Consider the following 23,061-nt stretch of genomic DNA (forward strand, 5'->3'; position numbering starts at 1 on the left):
TATTTTTGAGGAATAATAGGGGACAGGGAATTTGTAGATGTTTGTCTACAGGCACGGTAAACAGGGGATTAGAGTCTTGATAGAGGAAGGCTGAGGAATTCGGACCGGATTGGAGGAAAGCTTGCCCGCAGTATAGCCTCTGCACAGCAAGGAAGGAAACAGTGAAGCGTTGAAGAGCTCTGCCATGGGCTGAGATTCATGAGTAGGTTCCTCACAATCCGACCAACCGTCCCTACCTCCCTCATAATCTGAAGCGTTTGAAGAGTTGGATTCAGGGGAATGGGATGGGGAGACCATACCTGACCGATCCAGTGGAGGTCGTACGGAGGTGGTCGGTGCTGAAGAAGACCCCGGAATGGGAGAGGCCTGCTGTTGCCCTGCAGACGCCATGGCTTGGGACACAGCCTGCGATATCCATGCTTGGAGCTAGTCAGAGAAGGACTGCTCTAGCGGAGGCTGTAACCCCGCAGCAGATGATGAGGTGGCAGTGATGGGTGCAGTTGACGGGCCGGGCAATTCAACGTCCTCTCCAAACAGGGGTGGTCCTGCCTGACCAAAGGTCTGAGTTGAGACCTGCTGATGCATGTTCTCAGGTGACCAAGCTCTTGATGTGGATGGTAGGGGCGCTCCCATGTCAGGTGGTGTGGAGGTTGACAGTGTATGACCTCATTCAGCAGACAAGCGTTGGGCCCGGGAGAATTGCTTCTCCAGGGCTCTGTGTGTACGGTCGGCCTGCCTATCACTTGCCTTGCCAGCCTTCCTGCCGTACTTTGATTTGGCTTTGGCCTTACCTCCAGGCGCCTCGGGTGCCGCTCAACTTGGATGGGATTGTTGTCAGTGTCCAAAGGTTGTGACTCAGTGGTTTCTGCCATATCAGTTGAGATGCAACCCAGAGGTAACTCTGGGACTGACTCATTCTGCAAGGGACATCAGGAACCCCCCTGAAGAGGGACTGACTTCACATGGATTAGCGTGAGTTGGCCCACTGGCTAACCTGAACTCACGCTTGGCGCAGCAGTGCTCATCACCCAGCAATGGACCTGAGATCAGGTTGGTGACAAAATCACACGTGTCCCACAATAGTGGCGATGGTCAGGATCTTGAAGCAACCACTAGATGCAGAGGAACAGATATAGGCAATATGGCGAGCAGGGCCTGAAGGACCATTGCTTCTGCTGATTCCACACTCTGGTTGATAATAGATTTTCTCAATAGGAAAGATGAAATCTGAAACCCTTAAGCTCAAAGGCAAGATTAGTGCAAATGATGCAAAGCCAATACAAAATCTATGCAATTATACCAGTGAAATTATGTTGAACAATTTTATATATATATAACTGAAACAAGTTGTTGAACAGTCACACAAAATGGCATCCGGCCAGGGTGTGACTAGGTGTTTCCCTATGGGAATATGCCTTAAAATGGCGGAGGCCTAAAGCTCTGTGAGGCAGGAAGGGGGGGAGAAGGAGGAGAATTTAGGCTCCAAAAATAATCAAAAACGTACCCAAAAGGAAAAGAATCAGGTTTCTAGGCTCTTCTGAAATGAATAGATCGGTTTGGAAAATTGAGCCTAACAGTTGTTAGGCGCGAAAATAGATCGCTGCTGAAGTAAGGCTTTCTCCTCCTCAGTTTCAGCCAGAAAGCAAACAAAACAAAAAACCAGACAAAATCCCCCTGACGCTTGCTCCAAACAACCAAAACAGCTGTGCTTCGGCCGAAATAACTTCGGCAAAGCTGTATTAAACAAATTCAAAATGGCGGCCGCTATAGAAATCCCTGACCGAGCCCGATCAGAGAAGAAGCCATGAGGCTTCAAAATGGCGGCCACCAGCTAGAAACACACGCACTTGCCAGGGGAGTGTGAATCTTTGAACCCCCCACACCACAACAAAGGGAAAACTCCCCCCGCTTCTATCAGAAGATTTTTGGAAAGTTCAGCAAAAGTTGGACTCAGGGAAAGAAAACCCCCCCCCCCCAGTCCTGGAGAGGAGAGCTACTCTAGCCCTGCAGGGAAAGGGAAGGGATTCAGATTTTCAAGAGAGGTAATAATCTCCACTAAATTTTTCCAATCTCAAAAAAGAGAATCCACCAATGGATCAATAAATCTAGTCTAACTTGCTCCAAAATGACTGAGAGTCAAGAAATCACATCCTCATGGGCGAAAGACCAAGATGAAAACTGGGAAGTCCCAGATAATGAGGAGGCGTGACAACTTGGTCTGATTGGGCAGGAGGACTGAAATAACCCATTGGTGGATTCTTCAGTCATCATGCTGGAGAAAGAGATAGGTTGATAGATGAACAAAACCGATGAGAAGAAAAATCTGAGGAACTGACACGTCGGCCATTCCTACTATTTGCCTTTCAGCTTGTCACCATTTTAGGAAGACAAACTCCAACAAAGCCCAGCACGCTGCACTTCAAAAATACTTTCAAAAAAGAAGCCAAAGATAAGGTTTCAATACGGTTTCAACCCAATGTCACATCTTACAATAAGAAAAATGAATGCTTTATTCCAGGGATAGGCAACATTGGCTCTTTTGAGACTCGTGGACTTCAACTCCCAGAATTCCTGAGCCAGCATGGCTCAGCTTGGAAACCTCTCCCTTTCCCCTCAGCATAGCTGGCTCAGGAATTCTGGGAGCTGAAGTCCACGAGTCATAAAAGAGCCAAGGTTGCCTACCCCTTTTTTCTTCCAATAAAAACAAATGTGAAAATAAGGACAATTTTCAGTTGTAAAGAATGAAATGAACTTCAACTGCTGCCTCACTATGGGCCAAGGCATGACCCAAAGATCCCTCATGAAGCCGATCTTTGGAAGAATAGCTTCCCAGCTAGCAAGAGCAACTGGTGGGCAGAGCAGAATGTCCCACTTACTATATAAGACATCAAGATGCACTCCAAATGGTTGCCGGTTGTCAGGAATCCCATTTAAAACTTCAAGCTCATGTATTTCATCCATCAGATCCTGCGTTTCTTAATATAGATTTTAATAACAGTTAAAGGCAAAATGTTATAAATGCCTCTTTCAAGTATCTTCCCCTGCCTCGGGCAAGAGACTGCTAGCTACTTTGCATGCCTGAAATAAACAAAGATGTCTAAAAAGCAGCTTCATTTCTCATGCTCAGTAACAAACGCCACTCTTGACTGGCACCTGTATAATTAGTTTTCCCAGTGTTTAAACTGGGAGACACCTTGTGTAACAACAGATTTGAGGAGCTGCTCTTTGCCACTATGGGCACTTGCTAGAACTGCAATCCATGTCCCAGAGTTTCCTGTAATTTCTTACTGGCATAATAAATGTAACCAAATTACCAGAATAGATATTATAATGAAGACTATTTTTCTGCCCATTGCTGATGAGGAAGAGGATTTACAGTAGTCTGAGGCATTTCCACAAGCAGTCTCTCTCTCTAGTGTTCCCACACTTCTGACCCACCCAATAAAATACAACCCTAAAACAACTTTAACATGCCTTTAAAGAACTTTTTGTTTTTTGAGAATCATTTTTCACGTAAAGGCGTATTTTATCACACCTCCATTACTTTAGGTCTATTGGTCGATGTCAACCATTACAGATATTCTCTTCTCTACCAATGAATGTGTCTATATGACACACAGGTAAATATATGAACATGTATGTATGTTTCAACCAGTCCAAAAAAAGGGGCAATATGTTAATTGAATCAATAACCACTTAGTAAAACTAATTGTCTGCAAAGGTATCCCATTTACAATTTTTTTTCTTCCATTTCTTTTTCTTTCATTTTTTGTTTTTATGGTGTAAGTCTGAAGACAAGGACTTTCTCACCTCTGTTATTTGTAAGGCATGCTGGGAGTTTGGGAGGCTAAAACTCTAGTATAAGCAAACTACAGAGCCGTGATACCAATAAGTCAGCTCAATATGAGTCGCGAATTTTACCCAAACTTCAAGGAACAACAAACTGGTTTCATAAAAGTACACAAAGTAAAATGCCAAGGTGACCACTCAATTTACTAAAATTAAGTTGTATGTCAATGGGCACTTTCTTACTATGTCACATGCTACAGGATATGTTTCTGTAGGAAAAAAAGTCTAAGTCAACATCCTGAAAACCATACAGTTCCCAACAAACCAAATAAAAACAGTGGTTACAATAAGTCATTAAAAAGAATCCTTAATTCTTTGCTTTCAAGAACACTGTATGTAGACACAACTCATCTTGCTGAAGCAGCAAAATCTCCCTAGCCAAAAAAGTGAAAGGAAGGAAATCTGTGCTCTGAAACTGTTCCAAAAGCACATCATTCCTTGACAATGTTTCAGAGGAAACACATGTCTCCCATGCTCACTGAACTTTCTGAGGTAGGCTAGAGAATGTATTGACCAGAAGTAGCTAAACGGAAAGAAATCAAGCATGAATCCTCAGGCTTTCCATTATTAAAAAAGATGGTTGTTAAATGAGTTGTGCCTGATTTTATGATTTTTTTTGCCACAGCTGTTAAGCGAATCATGGCAGTTGCTAAGTGAATCATGCAATCATTAAGTTGATCCAGTTTTCCCCTTGACTTTGCTTATTGGAAGCCAGCCGGGAAGGTCCACAAATGGTGATCACATGGTCCCAAGATGCTGTAACAATTCTAAACACATGCCAGTTGTCAAACACCAGAATTTTGATCACGTGGCTATGGGGATGTGGTGAGAGTTGTAAGTGTGAGGACTGGTTGTAGGTCAGTTTTTCCAGGGCTATTATAACTTCAAACAGTTGCTAAATGAATGATTGAGAGCACATGACTACTTATACTAATGCCAACATACAGAAACAAAATGGAAAATACATAAGAGACTATAAGTGCACAGAAAAACATGAGCAGCTACAATATAGAATACCACAGTTAGACAGGACCTTAGGGGGAGGTCTTCTAGTCCAGAGGTACCCAACCTTTTGGGTACCAGGGACCAGAAAGAGGTTTTCTCACGGCCTGGAGGGTGTATGGTTTTGTGTGTTGCCTGAATCCCTCAGATGGGGCTTTGCTTGTTTGTGCAGACCGATTGTTGGCATGCCGTAGCCCGGTACTAGTCCATGGACTGGGGCTTGGGGACCCCTGTTCTAATCCAAGCAGGAGACCTTATAGCATTCTGGACAAATGACTGTCCAATCTCCTCTTAAAAACCTCCAGTGATGGAGCAATCATAACTTCTGAAGGCAAGTCATTCCATTGATTAATTGTTCTGTCAGGAAATTTCTCCTCAGTTGTAGGTTGGATCTCTTCTTGATAAGCTTCTATCTTGTCTTGCCCTCGCAGGTTTTGAAGAATAGATTGACCCCACCTCTGTGACACCCCTCAAATATTAGAACATGGCTATCGTCAACCCTAGTCCTTCTCTTTGTTACACTAGATCAGGGGTAGGCAACCCAAAACACTCAAAGAGCCACTTGGACCCATTTCCCACCAAAAACAAAACACCGGGAGCCACAAAACCCTTTTGATATCTAAAATGAAGATAACACTGCATATATCCTTTTTTACCTTTATTATAGGTGTGTGTGTGTGTGTGTGTGTGTGTGTGTGTGTGTGTGTGTGTATACGTATATATGTATGTAGGTCTTGGAAAACCTCAGAAAACAAGTATATATGTATATATATATATATATATGTGTGTGTGTGTGTATACACACACACACACACACACACACACACACACACAGGTAAAAAAAGGATATATGCAGTGTTATCTTCATTTTAGATGTCAAAAGGGTCTCTCTCTCTGTCTCTCTCTCTCCCTCCCTCTCTATCTGCCCTTGGTCTGCCACTCCTCTTCCCCGCTCTCCTTCTTTCTCTCTCTCTTTCCTCTCTCTCTCTCTCCCTCCCTCCCTCCCTCTCTCTCTCTCTCTTTCTCTCCCCCCCCTCTCCTATCTGCTGCTCACCTGCTGCTTCAAAGTGTTGTCCAACCAGCTCAGGGGTAGGCAATCTCGTCTCTTTTATGACTCATGGACTTCAACTCCCAGAATTCCTGAATCAGCCTAGCTGGGCTAGCTAGCTCTCTCCTGCCCTTCCTGCTTCCTGCTTCCTTGCAGCAAAGGGAGGAGCTCCGCCCAGTAAGCTTTTCAGCTCCTCGGAGAATACTGTGAGTGCATTCTCTTTTATACACACACACATACACACACACATACACACAGAGAGAGAGAGAGAGAGAGAGAGAGAGAGAAGCAGGGAAGCGCAATTGCCTCTCTCTGTCTCTGTCTCTCTCTGCAAAGGCAGAGAAGGCTGGGAGCCACAGGGGAAGGCTCAAAGAGCCGCATGCGGCTCCGGAGCCGCAGGTTGCCGACCTGTGCACTAGATATTCCCAGTTCCTGCAACAGTTCGTAGTTTAGCCTCCAGCCCCCTAATCATCTTTGTGGCTCTTCTTTGCACTCTTTCTAGTATGGGTGTCAAACTTGCAATGTCATGTGACAGTTTTCCCATTGCTGGTAATGGGGTGGGCACAGTTTTGGCGTGATGCATCCGGCCCCTGGGGCAGCAGTTTGACATGCCTGTTCTAGAATCTCAACATCTTTTTTGTATTGAGGCAACAAAATTGGATGCAGTAGAAGCCCGCAGCTCTGCTCCTAAATCTTACTACTAGGCAGTTAATGTATCAGAACTGCATGGGTAAAAGACAAAAGGCTGTAATTAGAGTGGAGAACTACAGAAGCACTCACTCTCTTGTGCAAAACCTGGCTTTTGTCTCTTTCCTATAACTCCCCAAAAGTAATTCAAGGAATTTCCTGAAGAATAAATTTGGAAAAAAGAGGAAAGGGATGAGAAATCCCTGCTACTTATAATAGGGATCTAAGAAAATTATTTTCACTATACATACAAGCATTTTCTTACAAAGTCTTCAAAATCTAAGTCTTAGTATTCCTGTAACCCAGTCAGAGATTCTAAATTGTTCTAAAGGCTGACCAGAATTGGAATTTGAGATCAAAAGCATTCTTGTCATTTCTAAAATCTTCTGCAAACATTCTAAAAAATATTGTTTTATCAGCATAAGGATTCTTTTCTATTTTTTAGCAGATTGATGTTACCACAGATCTGCCAAATTAAGCTATAAAATTCCCAAACAGAAAAATTAGCAAGAAATTAGTTATCTATTTTTTAAAAAACCTACATGTCAGGTTATCATAGTCACTATACAGCAATATTTTCTAGAAATATTTTAATATTCTTCATTAAAATGCAGCACAACCAAAAAGGATGTTGGCATGGGAAGGATTACAGTAAAGTATAAGAAAATAATTATAAAGATTTAAAAGCAAAAAAACGTTTATGTAAAGTTTGCATAAACTCTATATATTTAGATATTTGTATACCATGATGCCCAATATACTTTTTGCAATCTGTTTTCTCCTATATAGTTCTACCTATACCTCCCCCCAAATGCCTGCTGTGTTGTCTCATTGTGGCAGGGATGCTCTACTGATGGGAAAGGTGGAAGGAAAGAGAAGAGGGGCACCTGCAGCAAGTTGGATGGACTCAGTTATAGTGGTGGCAGAATGCCATTGAGAAAACCTTTCTATGTGGTAGCTAGCAGTTAAAAATGATTTGATGCCACATAATCCATCCATCGGTTGTTTTTTAAATGAATTTCACTAATAATTATATCACTAATAAGCACTAATAATGTTCTCAGACATATATGCTTTTTATCAAGACATCTGCAACACAGGCTGGATAGAATATGTTTTTATTTTGATGCAAAACTGTAAATAAAAAATGTAACTTCACAAATACACATAGATATGTAAACACACACACACAAACACACACAATTTGTATTCTGCCTTTTTTTTTTTTTTTTTTAACAAATAACTCAAGGTGGCAAACATATCCAACATACTTTCCTCTTCCTATTTCCACCCGCAACAACAACCCTGTGAGATGAACTGGACTGAGAGAGATTGAGATTACTTTGCTCCTCTATCTGAATGTTTATGTAAAAATAAAAGTTTGGGCTCACTGAAGCAACAAGGAAGAAACCCTGATGTCTGTTTGGTTTCTATAGCCACCCATCTAAACTAGGACTATTGAGTGGGATATATAAAAAGAACCAGTTACAAACAATTAAAACAACCTAGGCTAACTCAGATTAAATAATACTAGATTCCCAAAATGTGCTATACTATTATATTACAAGCTATAGTGATCTGTTCTGCATAGAAACCTAAGTCATAAAGCATAGTTTTCAAATAACAATGGCTGTTTATCAAGCCAAAACCATATAATCCTTATCATGGCTTATTATGTAAAGCTGGGCTTGAATATCAACCCAAAACATGGCCTGCACTAATAAAACCAAATGAACCATTACTAAAAATGGGAGTAAGATTTTCTTTTGGTGAAAAGACATATTCTTTCAATGACAACTTAATGGTGAAGCCCAAGGTAGGAAGAATTCACATCGAGCCCCTTAAACATAGTTACATTATCTTAATCAAAAGCTTAAAAATGAATTTCAGAATACCAAAGAATCACAATATTAGAAATAGTCTTTCTTGTACCACTTTTTTTAACCAGTATGCTTCTTACCAAAGAACTGTTGCTTTGCAACAACAAAATAGAATGTTCCAAGTGGGGGAAAAAACTGGATTGTTTCCAGCATACATTCTGCCATAAGGTGCAACAGATAGTTTAATAATTAAGATTTTAGCTGCTATGTCCTGTTTTAATTATTGTATTGCTGCAATAGAATAGTTCTGTTTCAACAAACTGAATTCCTGGATGATTGGGGAAAATTCTACAAAAGATATATAAACACATCACTACTATTTATACTTTAACTGCTCAATATTACTACAAGGTAATATAAAATTCTTAGGGAGAAGTAAAATGAACTACTTTGCCTTGACTATAACTACATGTTGGAATCTGGGGCATCATATTAGTCTAGTGCCTGACTGGATCTGGAATACATAAGTAAGCCAAACTTTTAAAATATGCTTCATTAAAATGCTAGACATACTACTCTTATTTTGGCTACCAATGCACGACAAGTATAATCAAGAGATGCTCCCAATCTAAGCTACACTTTGTTGTTGAAATTACTGTCAGGTAAAACCTTTCAAAATTTCAGTGTTCTGATGTATAAGATTTCAGCAACTGTACAAACATTTCAAAGAGCTCGTGGAGGATTGCCAACATTGTGTGACATTTCTACAGGTTTGATAGAGAATGATACCTACCATGTAAGATTAGTGAAAACAAGCAAGCTAAAAAAATTATGGTTTGAGTTTGAAAGATTTCCATTTACAGATTTTGAATCTGCTATCTAAAATGGTTGCAAATAATTCTAATCTCCTCCTACAGGAGTTCTGCAGGAAGGGTTTTGCAGCTCATCCTTATAATATACTACTTTGTATATGAACACAGCACTTTCTTTGCTAGCTTCCTTCTGTCAATATGGACCATGTAATAAACACTGAATATAACTGTCATTCTTTGCCCTATTCAGGGGTAGGCAACTTTGGCTCTTTTATGACTTGTGGACTTCAACTCCCAGAATTCCTGACCCAGCCATTCTGAGGGGAAAGGGAGAGGTTTCCAAGCTGAGCCATGTTGGCTCAGGAATTCTGGGAGTTGAAGTCCACAAGTCATAAAAGAGGCAAGGTTGCCTACCCCTGCCCTATCTGTTACAGTTATAATCCATTTCACTTATTGGTGAATTAGTACACTGTAAATATTTTAACTTGGATACTTTTAAGAAATATAGTACATTTCATAAATGTATCAAAAGCAGAGTTACATTTCTCCACTTCAATCTTGATTTCAAATTGTTACCCAAAGTGGAAAAGGTTCTTAAATTTCAATACACTATTGCTACCTTACTGATGATTTATAGATTTGTTGATTAAAAGGGTTGAATATGGGAAGAAGTGTATTATGATATAACTTTAAAAAGGAGGACAGATAAATATATTTGTTTGTAACTGCTGTAAAGATAGGAAATTGCTTCTTTGTATATTTTCTTTTTTACTTTTTCACACTTTTTCTTCTCTTTTGTCTTTTCTTAATTTTACTTTATATTATTTCATGTTTATCTTTTGTTTCTGTGAAAATATTTAATAAAAATCCTACAACAAGAACTCATAAGAACTAAAACATGTATTAAAATGATTCTTTGTGAATACATTCTAATTATTGCTTTATTTCTTCTCAAAATCCCAGATATTCAATGAGGGCTAGAAACTTATCCAACTTATCCTAGAATAAATAAAATGAAACTAGTAATTCACAAAATTCCAACAAGAAACCTATTACTCTTTTAAGGTCTTGATCTTGATCTCAAGATTTAAAACTTTCCTACTCCAGGGCTTGATAAAGGACAATTTCAAAATACTGCAGAAGGATATCTGCAAGATGTTGAAGAAAGAGTAAGAGAAACAACAATAAAGTCCCAAGGAAAAAGTATCTGGCATGTTACTGGAAGATATAAAGGCCTTAATTAAGGAGGTACTGTTGATGAATAGTTTCCAGGATATAAAAAGATAACCTGCTCTAAGAAAGATTAAAAGAAGCAGTGTGTAAAGTCACAGAACACTTGAATTCACCTTTCTCATTAAAAAGTACCTGCAGCTATAAATCATTCCTATTTTCAGTTCTGAGTGGTTTGTCAATTAGAGTACTAGATGAAGATAACCTGACCACATTGATCCATACTTTGTTTGGATTATTACACTGATTTATATACGCTCTTGAATATAGTTTGGAGTCACCACCTTGTACAGAATGCTAATATTTATTTAGCTCTGGGCTCAGTAAACAAACTTTGCTAAGGCTTGTGCAAATCATTTGAGGAGCAAAATGACCCACTGGATCTATTCCTCATGCTTCAACCACTCCAGTTGCCAGAATGACTGTTATGAAATCCTTTGAAAGTCCTCTGGGCATGCTTGTATAAAGCTTTGTCACCAATCCTGGCAGAAGTACACTCTGGGCATTCACACTCATCCCAAAGACTACAGGAAAGCTTCAAAACAGCCATTCCGATTCTTTAAAAAGTTGGATTCTTTGCAGTTTTCAGGAACAGATCAAAAGGGGAGTATCAGCTGCAGAAGTTAAATGACTTGCAGAGGCCTATAGTAGAGCACGATTTTAAATTTTCAGCCTTATTTTTATTTTTGTTTTATTATTCAGCGACTGCATAGACAGCAATATGTACATCCAGTAAAAAGAATGCCCTTTTTGCTCAAAGTTAATTCACCACTATTCTCATCTAAACTATACAGGCTGCAAGAGTACAACATAATAGCTAGAGAAGAGGGGTCTTGTGGTTTTGATGGAAACTAAGTTAAAAAGGTTAGCTCAGAGTATGCCCATAGTTTTCTAAATGGCATATGAATAGAGACTGTATTCAGTATGATTTCTCAAGGGAGACCTTGAAATTTCAGGAAATGTTGGCTTCCTGGGATTTAGCAAAACTGCAGCATTTGCTATTTGCAGACTGTTCCCCAATTTCCTTACAGTTAAATAAATGTTTCCTCACAATTGTTCATGTCTAAATAGGCATTCTGAAAAACAAGGTTAGAGTACTGCAATCAAATGAGATTTATTGATAGACTGCTGGATCTCTATTTGTTCCCCAACACTGCATTTTGAGGTAGGATTTATAATGGTATAAGCCCATTAAAATATAAAAGCAAGAAGGTGATGCTGTCAGACAAACAAGCTTATACTTTTTTTTATACAGCCCTAATTAGAAGGGGAGGGAGAAGGAATTTACTATACTCTTTTAATAATTTTGCTATAAACAACATTCTAACTGATTGTGCTAATCTTTTGAGCTATTTAGTTAATACTTATTTTAAATATTTATATATGTGTTTTCCACTTCACATCTCAAAAAGAGAGCTGACAATTAGCAGGAGGAAAAAGAGAGAAAGCACCCCAAACAAAACAAAACAAATAGGTGGACTATCTCAAACACCAAGAGAATACAATTTATTATAAACACACTCAATGTTTTATGTTCAATTCCTTTAGGGCATGCTCCTATTACATGGAAAATAGCTTATTGTTGCACTTAATCCAAAGTATCTCAAACTTTTAAAGTCCCTACTTATTTTCTTGGACTTTACTCCTAACCCTACACATATGATGTGCAAGTGTATAGAAATCCTCTCAGAATGCCATGCGCATCCTACAGCGCATGGGATCAAGCGCCAAAAGCAGGCCTCAAGCAAAATGATATTGAAAATTATGTATGTGTGTGTTCACTCTTCCCTTATTCCCAGTAAAATCTGAGGAGACCGGAAACATGCAAATCAGCCAGTCATCCTTACAGCATTTTTGACAATGCTACTCTTTTAGATTACAGGATGCAAGAGGATTGATTCCCTAGCCACCATTTACTGGCAAATATTTCTTAGCCAATTTTAGCAACATAACAGGACAATACAGGTAGTCATTGACATACAACAATTGAGCCCAAAATATCTGTTGCTAAGCAAAACAGTTGTTACGTTTTGCCCCATTTTATGACTTTTCTTGCCACAATTGTTAAAGGAATCACTGCAGTTGTTAAGCTAATAACATGGTTGTTAAGTGAATCTGGCTTCCCCACTTACTTTGCTTGTCAGAAGGTCACAAAAGTAATCACATAACCCTGGGATAACTGCAACCGTCATAAATATGAGTCAGGTGCCAAGTGTCTGAATTGTGATCACGTGACCCTGGGAATGCTGCAACGTTCGTAAGTGTGAAAAACAGCTATAAGTCACTTTTTTTAGTGCCATTATAACTTTGAATGGTCACTAAATGAACTGTTATAAGTTGAGGACTACCTGTAAATGTCCTTCTTTACTCTCATTTTAAAAAGGCACTTGAAAATCCTAGGATATGATATTGGCACTCACAGGTTCTCAAAAATATAAATAGATCCCGATTACTTATTACTTCTTGTAATACAGGTAATCTTCAACCTGTGATTGTTCAAAAGTTCTGATGGATCTACTTGGGCGGTACTTACAACCTGGATTCAAAGCGCCAACAGGCACCCCTCCCCCCATGTGATCATGTGACTGTACTTTGTGCACTCAGCAATCAGCTCTCTATATATGGCTATTTGCAGCATCTCAGTCATGTGACTACATTTTACAACAGTTTTTCTGAGAAGAGTACCACTGGTTTGCTTAATAACCGCAGTATTCGTTTAATGACCATAGCAAAAAAATCATAAAATCAAGTTGGTCTTGTGGCTGACACACTTTACGACTGTCACAAGTTATGATCATAACGGGCAGGGTCCATTACAGTCGTAACTCAGGAACTACCTGTAGATTATTATTACTTATTGTGTAAATAAAAGGACTAGGACAAAAGCTAAATAATATTACACCAGAAACTCTAACATGTTCTTATGGATAACAAAACATACTTTGTAAAGCAGAGCTATCACAAATATACCAATTCACTAAACAAACCTAATACTGTATTTTTTTAAAAAAAATATGTTTGGGATTATTTCAACTAATTTAACAAAAAAGTGTCAGAAATAAATGCAATAGTTTATCTTAGCTAAAACATATTCCCAATAATGCCCTTTATTAGAATTTTTTATGCAATTTCTAATTTTTTAAGTCATGAGGATAATGGATTGGGGTAGAAAGGCAGCAAAAAATGACCTGTCTACAGATTTGATTGCTTAAAGCTTTATCAACATCTGTTGTTGTTAATTGCGAAGTCGTGTCCGACCCATCGCGACCCCATGGACAACATTCCTCCAGGTCTTCCTGTCCTCTACCATCTTCTGGAGTCCATTTAAGTTCTCACCTACTGCTTCAGTGATTCCATCCAGCCATCTCATTCTCTGTCGTCCCCTTCTTCTATTGCCCTCAATCTTTCCCAGCATTAGGCCCTTTCCAGTGAGTCCTTCCTTCTCATTAGGTGGCCAAAGTATTTGAGTTTCAACTTCAGGATCTGGCCTTCTAAAGAGCAGTCAGGGTTGATCTCTTCTAGGACTGACCGGTTTGAACGCCTTGCAGTCCAAGGGACTCGCAGGAGTCTTCTCCAGCACCATAGTTCAAAGGCCTCAATTCTTTTGCGCTCAGCCTTTCTTATGGTCCAACTTTCACAGCCATACATTGCAACTGGGAAAACCATGGCCTGGACTATACGCACTTTTGTTGGCAGGGTGATGTCTCTGCTTTTATCAACATCTAGCACAGTGTTTCTCAACCTTGACAATTTTAAGGCATGTGGACTTCAACTCCCAGAATTCCACAGTCAGCAATGCTAGCTGTGGAATTCTGGGAGTTGAAGTCCACATGCCTTAAAATTGTCAAGGTTGAGAAACACTGATCTAGCATATACTGAAGTCTGAAGATTTTAAATTAATTCAAATTGGAAGGCTAAGCTTCAAATCTAACTCAAACTGTGCTTTGGAGACACAATTCATGAATAAATCTGAGTAATCTGGGCTTTCAAATGGGAGTGCTTTTATTTAAATCACTATTATGAGTCAAAATAATTGTAAAGTCATGGACGAAAAACATAATTGTTCCCTTGTTAATAAAGTATAAATAAGCCTCATTAGCATGTCTTTCTTAGGTTTGAAATGTCTAGTCAAATATCTAGCATTATTAGCTAATACTACACTACCTTTCCATAGCTACTGAAAAGTATCAAAATCATACCTATATAGATTCAGTACTTCAGGAAAAGAATTTCTGCCCAAAGAGGAAACTTCTATAATTGTTATTTTAATTACTATTTTAACACTGAAACACTTGTTATTTTGATTTATAATTTTATTTACTTTGGATTTTTTCCCCAAAAATATAACAAGGAAGAAATTCTAACAACATATAAATATATGGAATAGCATTTGTATTATTGAAACAGAAGCACTACTGAACATTAGATGGTTGTACAAAAAAACTTATGTTGGTTATTGATTCAATAGTGAAAGCCTTAGTTATGGGGCCCCATAATCCATGATAACTACATGAAAGATTTATGCATTAGCCTGAGATTTACAACATATGAAAAACAAAGCTCCTGCATTCCCAAACCTGTTCATAACAACTACTATGACCAGGATCACAAATGAACTCACAGTGCCATCCAAGATTTCCTGATGAATCTATAATCTATACTATCTATAAAGGCTTTGGCAATAATGTAATTCTCTTAATCCCCACACTATCAACTGAACATGCTTGCAAAATCTTAGATATACCTATAATAAACTATTAGCACAGTGCAATTACACTGTTTGTTGTGGAATCATAAAACAAAATTTAGTTATGATCCTAGCAATTATACAACCAGTGTACTTGGAATAAGCAACAACATTCCTCAGCCACTATTTTGGGATGACCTGTTCAAGAGTCCAAAAATTCCATACCTTGTAAAATGATGGGAAAATTTTCCTTTACCTGGTCATCTTGTAAATACTTGCTCAATAAAAACATATTTCCACAGAAGCATAATACGCTTAAGGCAGCTGGCATGCAAATATGAGTGGGAACATAATGTACTGTAGAGACAGAACTGGCTGAATTAAAAGGAAGGATTCACAAAGATATGTCTTCAAGAATACAAAATTAATATGGACATACAAAATCAGTTTTGTGTAATAGATTTCATACTACAAACACATGGGAAAGTTATTTCATGTCAAACTTGCCTATTGATGGATACATAGATATACATGCTAGTTGTTTGTCATGATGCAGAGATACGTTTTTGAATGCCTTCTTTTGAAATCTTAATTTATTAGTCCAGCCCATAAAAAACAGGGAGCTGTGACCAAAAATGGTGAGTTGTTTGAGTACGTAGATAGGGTAATATTGGAATTCGCAGCTCATATACTTGGCCTTTATTCTAAACCAGGGGTAGGCAACCTTGGCTCTTTTATGATTTGTGGACTTCAACTCCCAGAATTCCATGATGGCTCAGGAATTCTGGGAGTTGAAGTCCACGAGTCATAAAAGAGCCAAGATTGCCTACCCCTGTTCTAAAGCAACTCTATCCAAATATTGTTATCAAGCTCTAAAAAGCTGCTAGTTTACTCATCTACTTTCAACCAGGAAAAAAAAAAGTACTGTTACTCCATGGCCTGGTTACTTTTCTTACACAGACAGTATGGAAGGTAAGAATCCCCTTCCTTTTTTGCTAGCACAATAGCTAAAGGCTGGCAAAGAAAGGACAAAGGTCTCAGTTCCTCTTTAATAGCCTATTCACTTGTCTGGAGGAAGTTCTATGTGCTTTTCTGCAAACCATTCCTAATTCCCATTAGTAGCCAGGTGGTTAAATATGCAGTAATTCCACATGGCAAGCTCAGATTTTTGGCATCCAAACAAAAGTATAGTAAAAACACAATTCTTTCACTTACAATATTTAAAGACAAGTAGGCCAGCAGAAAAGTCTTGCATGGTCAGTAAGCAAATGTATTTGGGTAATAACTGTATATGTATTGAAAATAAATCTGCTCATTCTTGTATCGTAATGGAAGCCTACAACATTTTATTCCTACCTGATAAAAATACTTTTTCTACTTATTGGCCACAGATAACTGTGTGGACTATAAATAGTCAATGATACTTATCTTTTTTTATTCATCCAGGTGAGCATTATGTAACTTGTAGGTAGGAGCATTGCATAATATAAAAAATATTTGATAGGTGGAACAAATATAGATATAAAGATATGGTTACAAAAAATTTAAATCCTAAAGTTTCTGATTTTTTCCCCCCCAGTCGATACAAGACAATTTTTCTTACTTAAACACTTTCTGGATAAGAGAGCCAGTTTAGTCTAGTGGTTAAGGTACCAGGCTAGAAACTGGGAGACTGTCATTTCAAGTCCAGCCTTAGCCATGAAAGCCAGCTGGGTGACCTTGGGCCAGTCACTCTCTCTCAGTCCAACTCACTCACAGAGTTGTTGTTGTGGAGAAAATAGGAGGGAGAAGGTATGTTGGATACGTTCGTCACCTTGAGTTAGAATAAAGGTAGGATATACATAAATAAAATAAAAAGTATTTGATTCACAAAATTTGTCAGCAAGTACACCTAGTAACAGTTCTGGAAATTGAAAATCTAGTTACTAAGAAGGTACTTAGGTTACGGAAGATAATGATAAGTCACACAAAAAATAACTTTAAAGGTTTGGAAGAAGGCAAAGGAAACTACTTCCATATTGCACCAAAGCAACATGGATATGTCCATGTAGTTACCAGAAGTTACTGTAGTAAACCCTTAATTTGCTGGACTTCATTTTAGTAGAATAATGGATAAAATAGGTTGATCGTTTTATGTATGCCATTTAATATTTGGACTAAGGGACTCTTCTTACATTAGCCCCATTATTTTGTTGAACTAATGGTTCAAAACTTTACAAAAGTACACTTTCAAGTCCTCAGACACAGCCAACATATCTACAATGTTTGATTCAGAAATAGAACTTACTTAACACTTGGTAGGAAAGCAGTATATTAATTTCTACCTAAAGACGGTTCAATATATTTATCAGCCCCATTATACCCAATGCTCTCAAACAATTCTGTCAAAGCACAGTGCTATTCTACGAGGTTCTTATCAAAAGGAGTGGAAACATCTTGAATCAAATCACCTTTTCTTTGTCTTCCACAATTTTCACAAGTTTTGAGTAATTTCACTTTGATTATTTGATTATTTAGTAGCATTCAGTGCTGCAATGTGAAAAAACTCTGACATGACATCAATATATTAAATCAACACATGCTAATATCAGGGCCAACTGTTAAGGAAAAATTAATACTTAAGACCTATAGTCAATAGGGCATCACAGAATCCTTAGCTTTTAGCCCTCTAAAGTCAAGGACAAGGCCCTGCATCTGAACAGAATGTAGAATCTAATCTCCCTTTCCAATTCTAGAACTGAGAAATCCTAATATCTGAAAGTTTTACAGGGAGTAAGGTATTATGAAGGAGGAATTAATCATCCTAAGCCTCCCTACTCTTTTTCCATCTCCTCAATTCCCCTGCCACAGTCTCCCTTTCTCCCATAGTTTACAAATATAAGATAAGCTTAATAATATTCAGACAAAGCCCACCTCTCATTTATTGGAAGCAAAGCATTTGTTTTCAATACAAGGACATAACAAGTGATTAAGTGTCTGATGGAACACTCTACTATACAATTTATAGTGAATAATGATAGTTTAAATTAAAATTGATTATAAATTGCTTCATGTAACTTCAGGCAGCAAAGGAACTTGTCATCATGTTAACATAAAATATTACATTTCTCAATTTTGACATTTTTTATTCCTTATCAATTTGTTTCACATGAAGACGTTCAGTTTAACATAACACCAACATACAAAGTTGCAGGACAAAAAGTAATGTTAATTCAATGGCTGAAAGTTAGCCTGTAAATCTATAATTCAAATGTTGTATTAACTGAAACTTGACCATGCAGCTGTAGGGAAACCACTATTCTTCATTTTCTGAATAGCTATTCAGACTAGATTAGAATACTTCCCATACTGCTGTTGTCGCTAAGATTCTGTGTGAAGCATCTGGAGCTCTTAAAATAAGCCACACAAATATCATGTATTATTCTAAGCAAAACAAGCTGCAATTACTGCCACTGAAATGAAAGCACTTGCAAGCAAGATAGTGGGGTAATCTGCATATTTTGGACTTTTTTTTTTTTTTACAAAGCATCTTTTGTATCATTGTGGATACCGTAAGGTGTTGCTAAATCGGGTATGCATATTAAAAATATATTTCCAAATATTATACAGGTAGGCCTTGACTTACAACCATTCATTTAGCTAGTGTTCATAGTTACAACAGCCCTGAAATATGTGACTTGTATTTATGACCCTGGCAGCATCTCTGTGGTCATGTAATCAAAATTCAGGTGCTTGACAACTGGCATGTATTTACAATGTTTACACCATCCCAGGGTCATATAATCATCATTTACAACCTTGCCAGCTGGTTTCCAACAAGCAAAGTCAACAGTGGAAGCCAGATTCACCGAATGGCATCATGATTCACCTAACTACTGAAGTGATCTGCTTAACAACCACAGCAAAAAAGGTCATGAAATCTGGCACAGCTCACTTAACAACCACATTGCTTAATAATGGAAATTCTGGTCCCAATTGTGTTCATAAGTCAAGGACTATTTTTAGCTCCAACCTAGTCTGCCACTGCCCCCGTTAGATTCAGATCAACAAATCAATCAACTGAAGTTAGTGCTTTAGTACAATGTTGATGGTGTGAAATAAGCATGCTATGTTGTGAAAAAAAATTGACAAAGCCAATCAGGAAGAATAATCTACTTCCAACATTCCTTAAAAGAAAATAATGTCTGCACCCAACTCAAGGGGCTGACAAAGATGCAATTAATGTTCCCAAATGGACACTATCTTTTCCATGATGATTGTAGCTAGTGTCACTGGGCTGCTGAACTTTGTGATCTCAATGATGTCACTTTCAATTAACTAGCTGACATGGCAAAGCAGCAATCTTCAACCCTCTATGCTGTCACAACCATGTTTATCCATTCCACTAGAGTAGACTGCCTTACTGGCACCTATCATGATGCAAGCATCATTTCCTCCTCCCCATTCAAAATTGGCAAGCGAGTGTTATTTTTAAAAAGTAATGATCTCTGCTTACTTGCCAGCCCTACCTCTTTATATATACTGTAGTAGTAGTAGGGAGATAAGAAAAAGTAAGGAGCCAAAAGACACCTGTCATGGTAGACAGAGCTATTTAGCTATTGTATAATCTAAAGAGAAGATTTTAGTTTACAGCAATTTCCCGCAACAACTATTTTGACTATCAGTTCAGGTGAGCAAACATTTGCTATCTCCTAGTCATTTATCTTATCCCCTTAAACAGTTCAGGAGCATCACTCTGCTAGTAATACAAAATGTGAGGTCTTTCTCTTAGTGGGAAATCTCATTTGATGGGGCTGAAGAAGGGTTATGGGATGCAGATGCCTCTATAGTTATTAGGAGGTGAAACAGTACCAGCAGAGTAACATCATTTTTAGGGTGGGGAGCACCTCCTAAAGCAATATAAGCAACACTCGTCCTTTTCAGCTTGTTGAAAAGCAAAACAGCAGTACTTCCAGAAGAAGCCATCTCTGTACACTTTCCCATCCCTAACTCATTTTGTATTGCATTATAGACACCCCATACCCTCTCAAAAAGGTTGGACATTCACATGGAAATGGATATTTTGTGGACAAGCAAATAATCACAGGAGCAGCAATTGCTATTCACTTGATTTCCTCTGGGCAGTCCGGCCAGTAACTTCTCCATCAACTACACTACCCAGAAAGGCAAACATAAGATGGGAGACTTGCTACCCCTAATTTCTACTTCATAGGTGTGTCAAAAGGAACTCACAGCTGCACTCTCTGCATAATCTTCTTGGGCACCAAAGATGGAAGTTTTTCCGAGTGATCTAGGAGGGCCTTCCAAAGCTTATTCACTGACTCTGCAGTATCTTTTAAGCATTGATCCAGTCACCCTTGTTGTTTTAGTATACTGTACAACAATCTCCAATATGGGGTTTTTTTTGGAGGGGGGGTGTCTCTATTGGGACATATATCTTCCATTAAGTCTTTGCAAGAACTGTTAATCGTCTCAGATCAGTAACACCACTCAGGTTTCCTTCCTTCAGGATGCTGCTGTTTTGTCTCTCATAAACCTCAGAGCCCCGGACTATCTGTCTTTTTCATTCCCAGCCGTTTCCACCACATATGTATACATACACACCTATCCATACACATGTGCGAGAAGCACCCTTGGGCCACCCACCCAGGCTGCCCCGAACTCTTCCCTTCTCGCACGCCCATCACTCCGACTCCTGGCCGCGCGCCCCTCCTCCTGGCCACCGCCCGGGCCCCTTCTCAGAGCTTCCTCACAGCCCTCTAAGCCCCGCCCACATCCAGGCAAGCGGGCGGGCTCTCGCTCCAGCTTCACGCTCTGATTAGCCGATTCGCCCACCACTCGTCCCGACCTCTGCGCTAATTGATGCGGCTGAGCTGCCAATCACCGCCAGGCGGAACCCCATCTCCCAAGTCTTGGAGGAGTTAGGCTTTTCTTGAGGGGAGGAGAAGGAGAGAACGGGTGAGAGAAGCTGAGAAGCAACGGAGACACTCACCTCGGGAGTGGAGGAAGGAGGGAAAGTGACCGAGTTTCTTTTCCCTCAAGTCCCCCGTGCCCCTCCGCCTGGCGCCGACACTAACGGGACTCTCCCCACTCTCGAGCAGCAGCCCCCAAGTCTCGCTGTGGTGGATTGCTGTGCCCCCCCTCCCCGCTTTCTGAGCACCCGAGATCCTCGCGAGATTTGATAAGGAGGCGGGGTCACCGCATGGCAAAGCCAATAAAGGAGGGGGTGGGAGGGATTAGGGAAAACAGAAGGCGGTGCTGCGGGAGTAGCGGTGGCTGAGGGATCAGTTGGTGGTGTTGGGTGCTGCTTCCCGCCGCTTAGTACCCAGGGTGGGAAGAGCGCGCCGGCGTATGTGCACGCGAGGTATGCCAGTAGAATTCGGGCTACGGCCCTCGAGACGAAGTTATTTCCGCGTCCTTCTCCAACCTGGCGCCCTCCAGGTGCTGGCTGGGAAAGTTTCCTAGTATGCCAGCTGAAAGACGGTAAGTTTAGGGAAGGTTGATGTAAGTCATTCTCTTTTCCACCCAGTGCACAGAAGAATAGTCGAAGGCCGTAGCGTGGATCAAATATGACCATGTTCCCAATGCATTTAATCAATAAATCTGGAGTTGAGTAGCCTTATTCCCAGATAACAAAGTTACAGTTACAGGATTGGAGCAATTGCCATAATTAAAGACAATCAACTGTCCTGTGCCATTGCCCATGTTGTACTTAAATGTTTTTTTCTTAACAGCCCACAGCAGATTCTTGTATCTAATCAAACGTGGCTAATCTGGAAAAGGTCAAGTAGAATCAAAATACTTGGATGGGAGGCCATCAGGAGAAGGACCTTACAGAAGAAGGCAGCAATCCATTAATATTGTGTTGCCAAGAAAACTCGTGAACATGAACCAGAGGCTGAGTTTGATTGAAGGAAGTGTTTATCTTTACCTCTTCTGTATTAAAATTCTTCAAGGTTCTGCTGCTTTAACTTGGATTTAAGGAGCAAATTTTTTCTCTGATAAAAGCATGTTTTACAACCATCAAGATGAGAGTTTCTATAAAAGGATCCAATTATCACAGAGAATGTAGAATTATATCCCTCAGATATTTTAACTATGATCAAAACTATAAATCAGCTACTATGGTCAATAGTGAAGGATAATTCAACAGTAATACCTGGACAGCATAGGTTACCAAACTCTGAATTAGAGTGCTTTTGGTCATCACATTAAACCCTACAATTACTTTCATTTTGTTAAGTGTTTTGTGTGAAATGATATTTGTGAATTATGGAATATGGCTTGATTGATGTGTGAACCCAGTTATGGCTTCAATAAACTAAAGTTAAGTAAACAATGAATTAAATCAATATCTGAATCTAAACTGCATTTAATAAAGATTGTGGAATCAATTCTGTTGTCTGTTCAACTATCTGATAGACCCTGGCTGAGTTTATGCTGATAAAGCCTATATTGATCAGTTCCAACCTTTGTACTTTATGGTTCAATGTGCTTTGAAAACTTGACTGCTTCGATTGAATTAAGCATGGCTAAACGTATCCAATCCCAGCTTTTGTCTTTCAGCTTATTTTACTTTATAGGTTATTATAAGGATAAAGCAGAGGGAAGAATTATTGCACTACTTTGAGCTTACTGGAGAAAGAGCCAAAATAAATGCAAGTAATAAATCCACTAAGAAACCTTCTCTTCTTGAGACTGGCTGCCTTTGTGCTTTTTTTCCCCATTCTAACTCAACTGAAGATTATTTGTTTTGCATTGAAATGATTGATGTGGTGCATACTGGCTCCCTTCTTAATTCTTGTGCAGTCTTTTATATCCTCTGGTTTAAGGAATAAAGTAATCTTGGTTAAAGATATCATCAGTTACAGGGATTAATTCAAGTAATGTGTATTTTTATGCCTATCTATAATGTATTGCAAATTC

General features: G+C 39.1%; 1 protein-coding gene and 1 long non-coding RNA gene across 4 annotated transcripts in view; one reads left to right on the forward strand and one right to left on the reverse strand.

Annotated features, from left to right (window-relative positions):
* LOC120309983 (cyclic AMP-dependent transcription factor ATF-7) overlaps positions 1–21,268 on the reverse strand; it is a 136,305-nt gene extending 115,037 nt beyond the window's left edge. For all 3 annotated transcript variants that reach the window (XR_005557234.1, XM_039347800.1, XM_039347799.1), the window contains exon 1: positions 21,128–21,268. The gene's annotated coding sequence lies outside the window, so the exon portion shown is untranslated. The remainder of the gene's footprint in view (positions 1–21,127) is intronic.
* Positions 21,269–21,392: 124 nt separating this feature from the next.
* On the forward strand, positions 21,393–22,822 carry LOC120309984. The gene is made up of 2 exons (XR_005557235.1): positions 21,393–21,618; positions 21,870–22,822. It is a non-coding gene; the product is annotated as an uncharacterized LOC120309984 (long non-coding RNA).
* Positions 22,823–23,061: the final 239 nt, after the last annotated feature.

Source organism: Crotalus tigris, unplaced genomic scaffold, assembly GCF_016545835.1.
Source record: "Crotalus tigris isolate CLP2741 ecotype Arizona unplaced genomic scaffold, ASM1654583v1 scf7180000018101.4720394464:4744507, whole genome shotgun sequence".
NCBI lineage: Eukaryota > Metazoa > Chordata > Lepidosauria > Squamata > Viperidae > Crotalus > Crotalus tigris.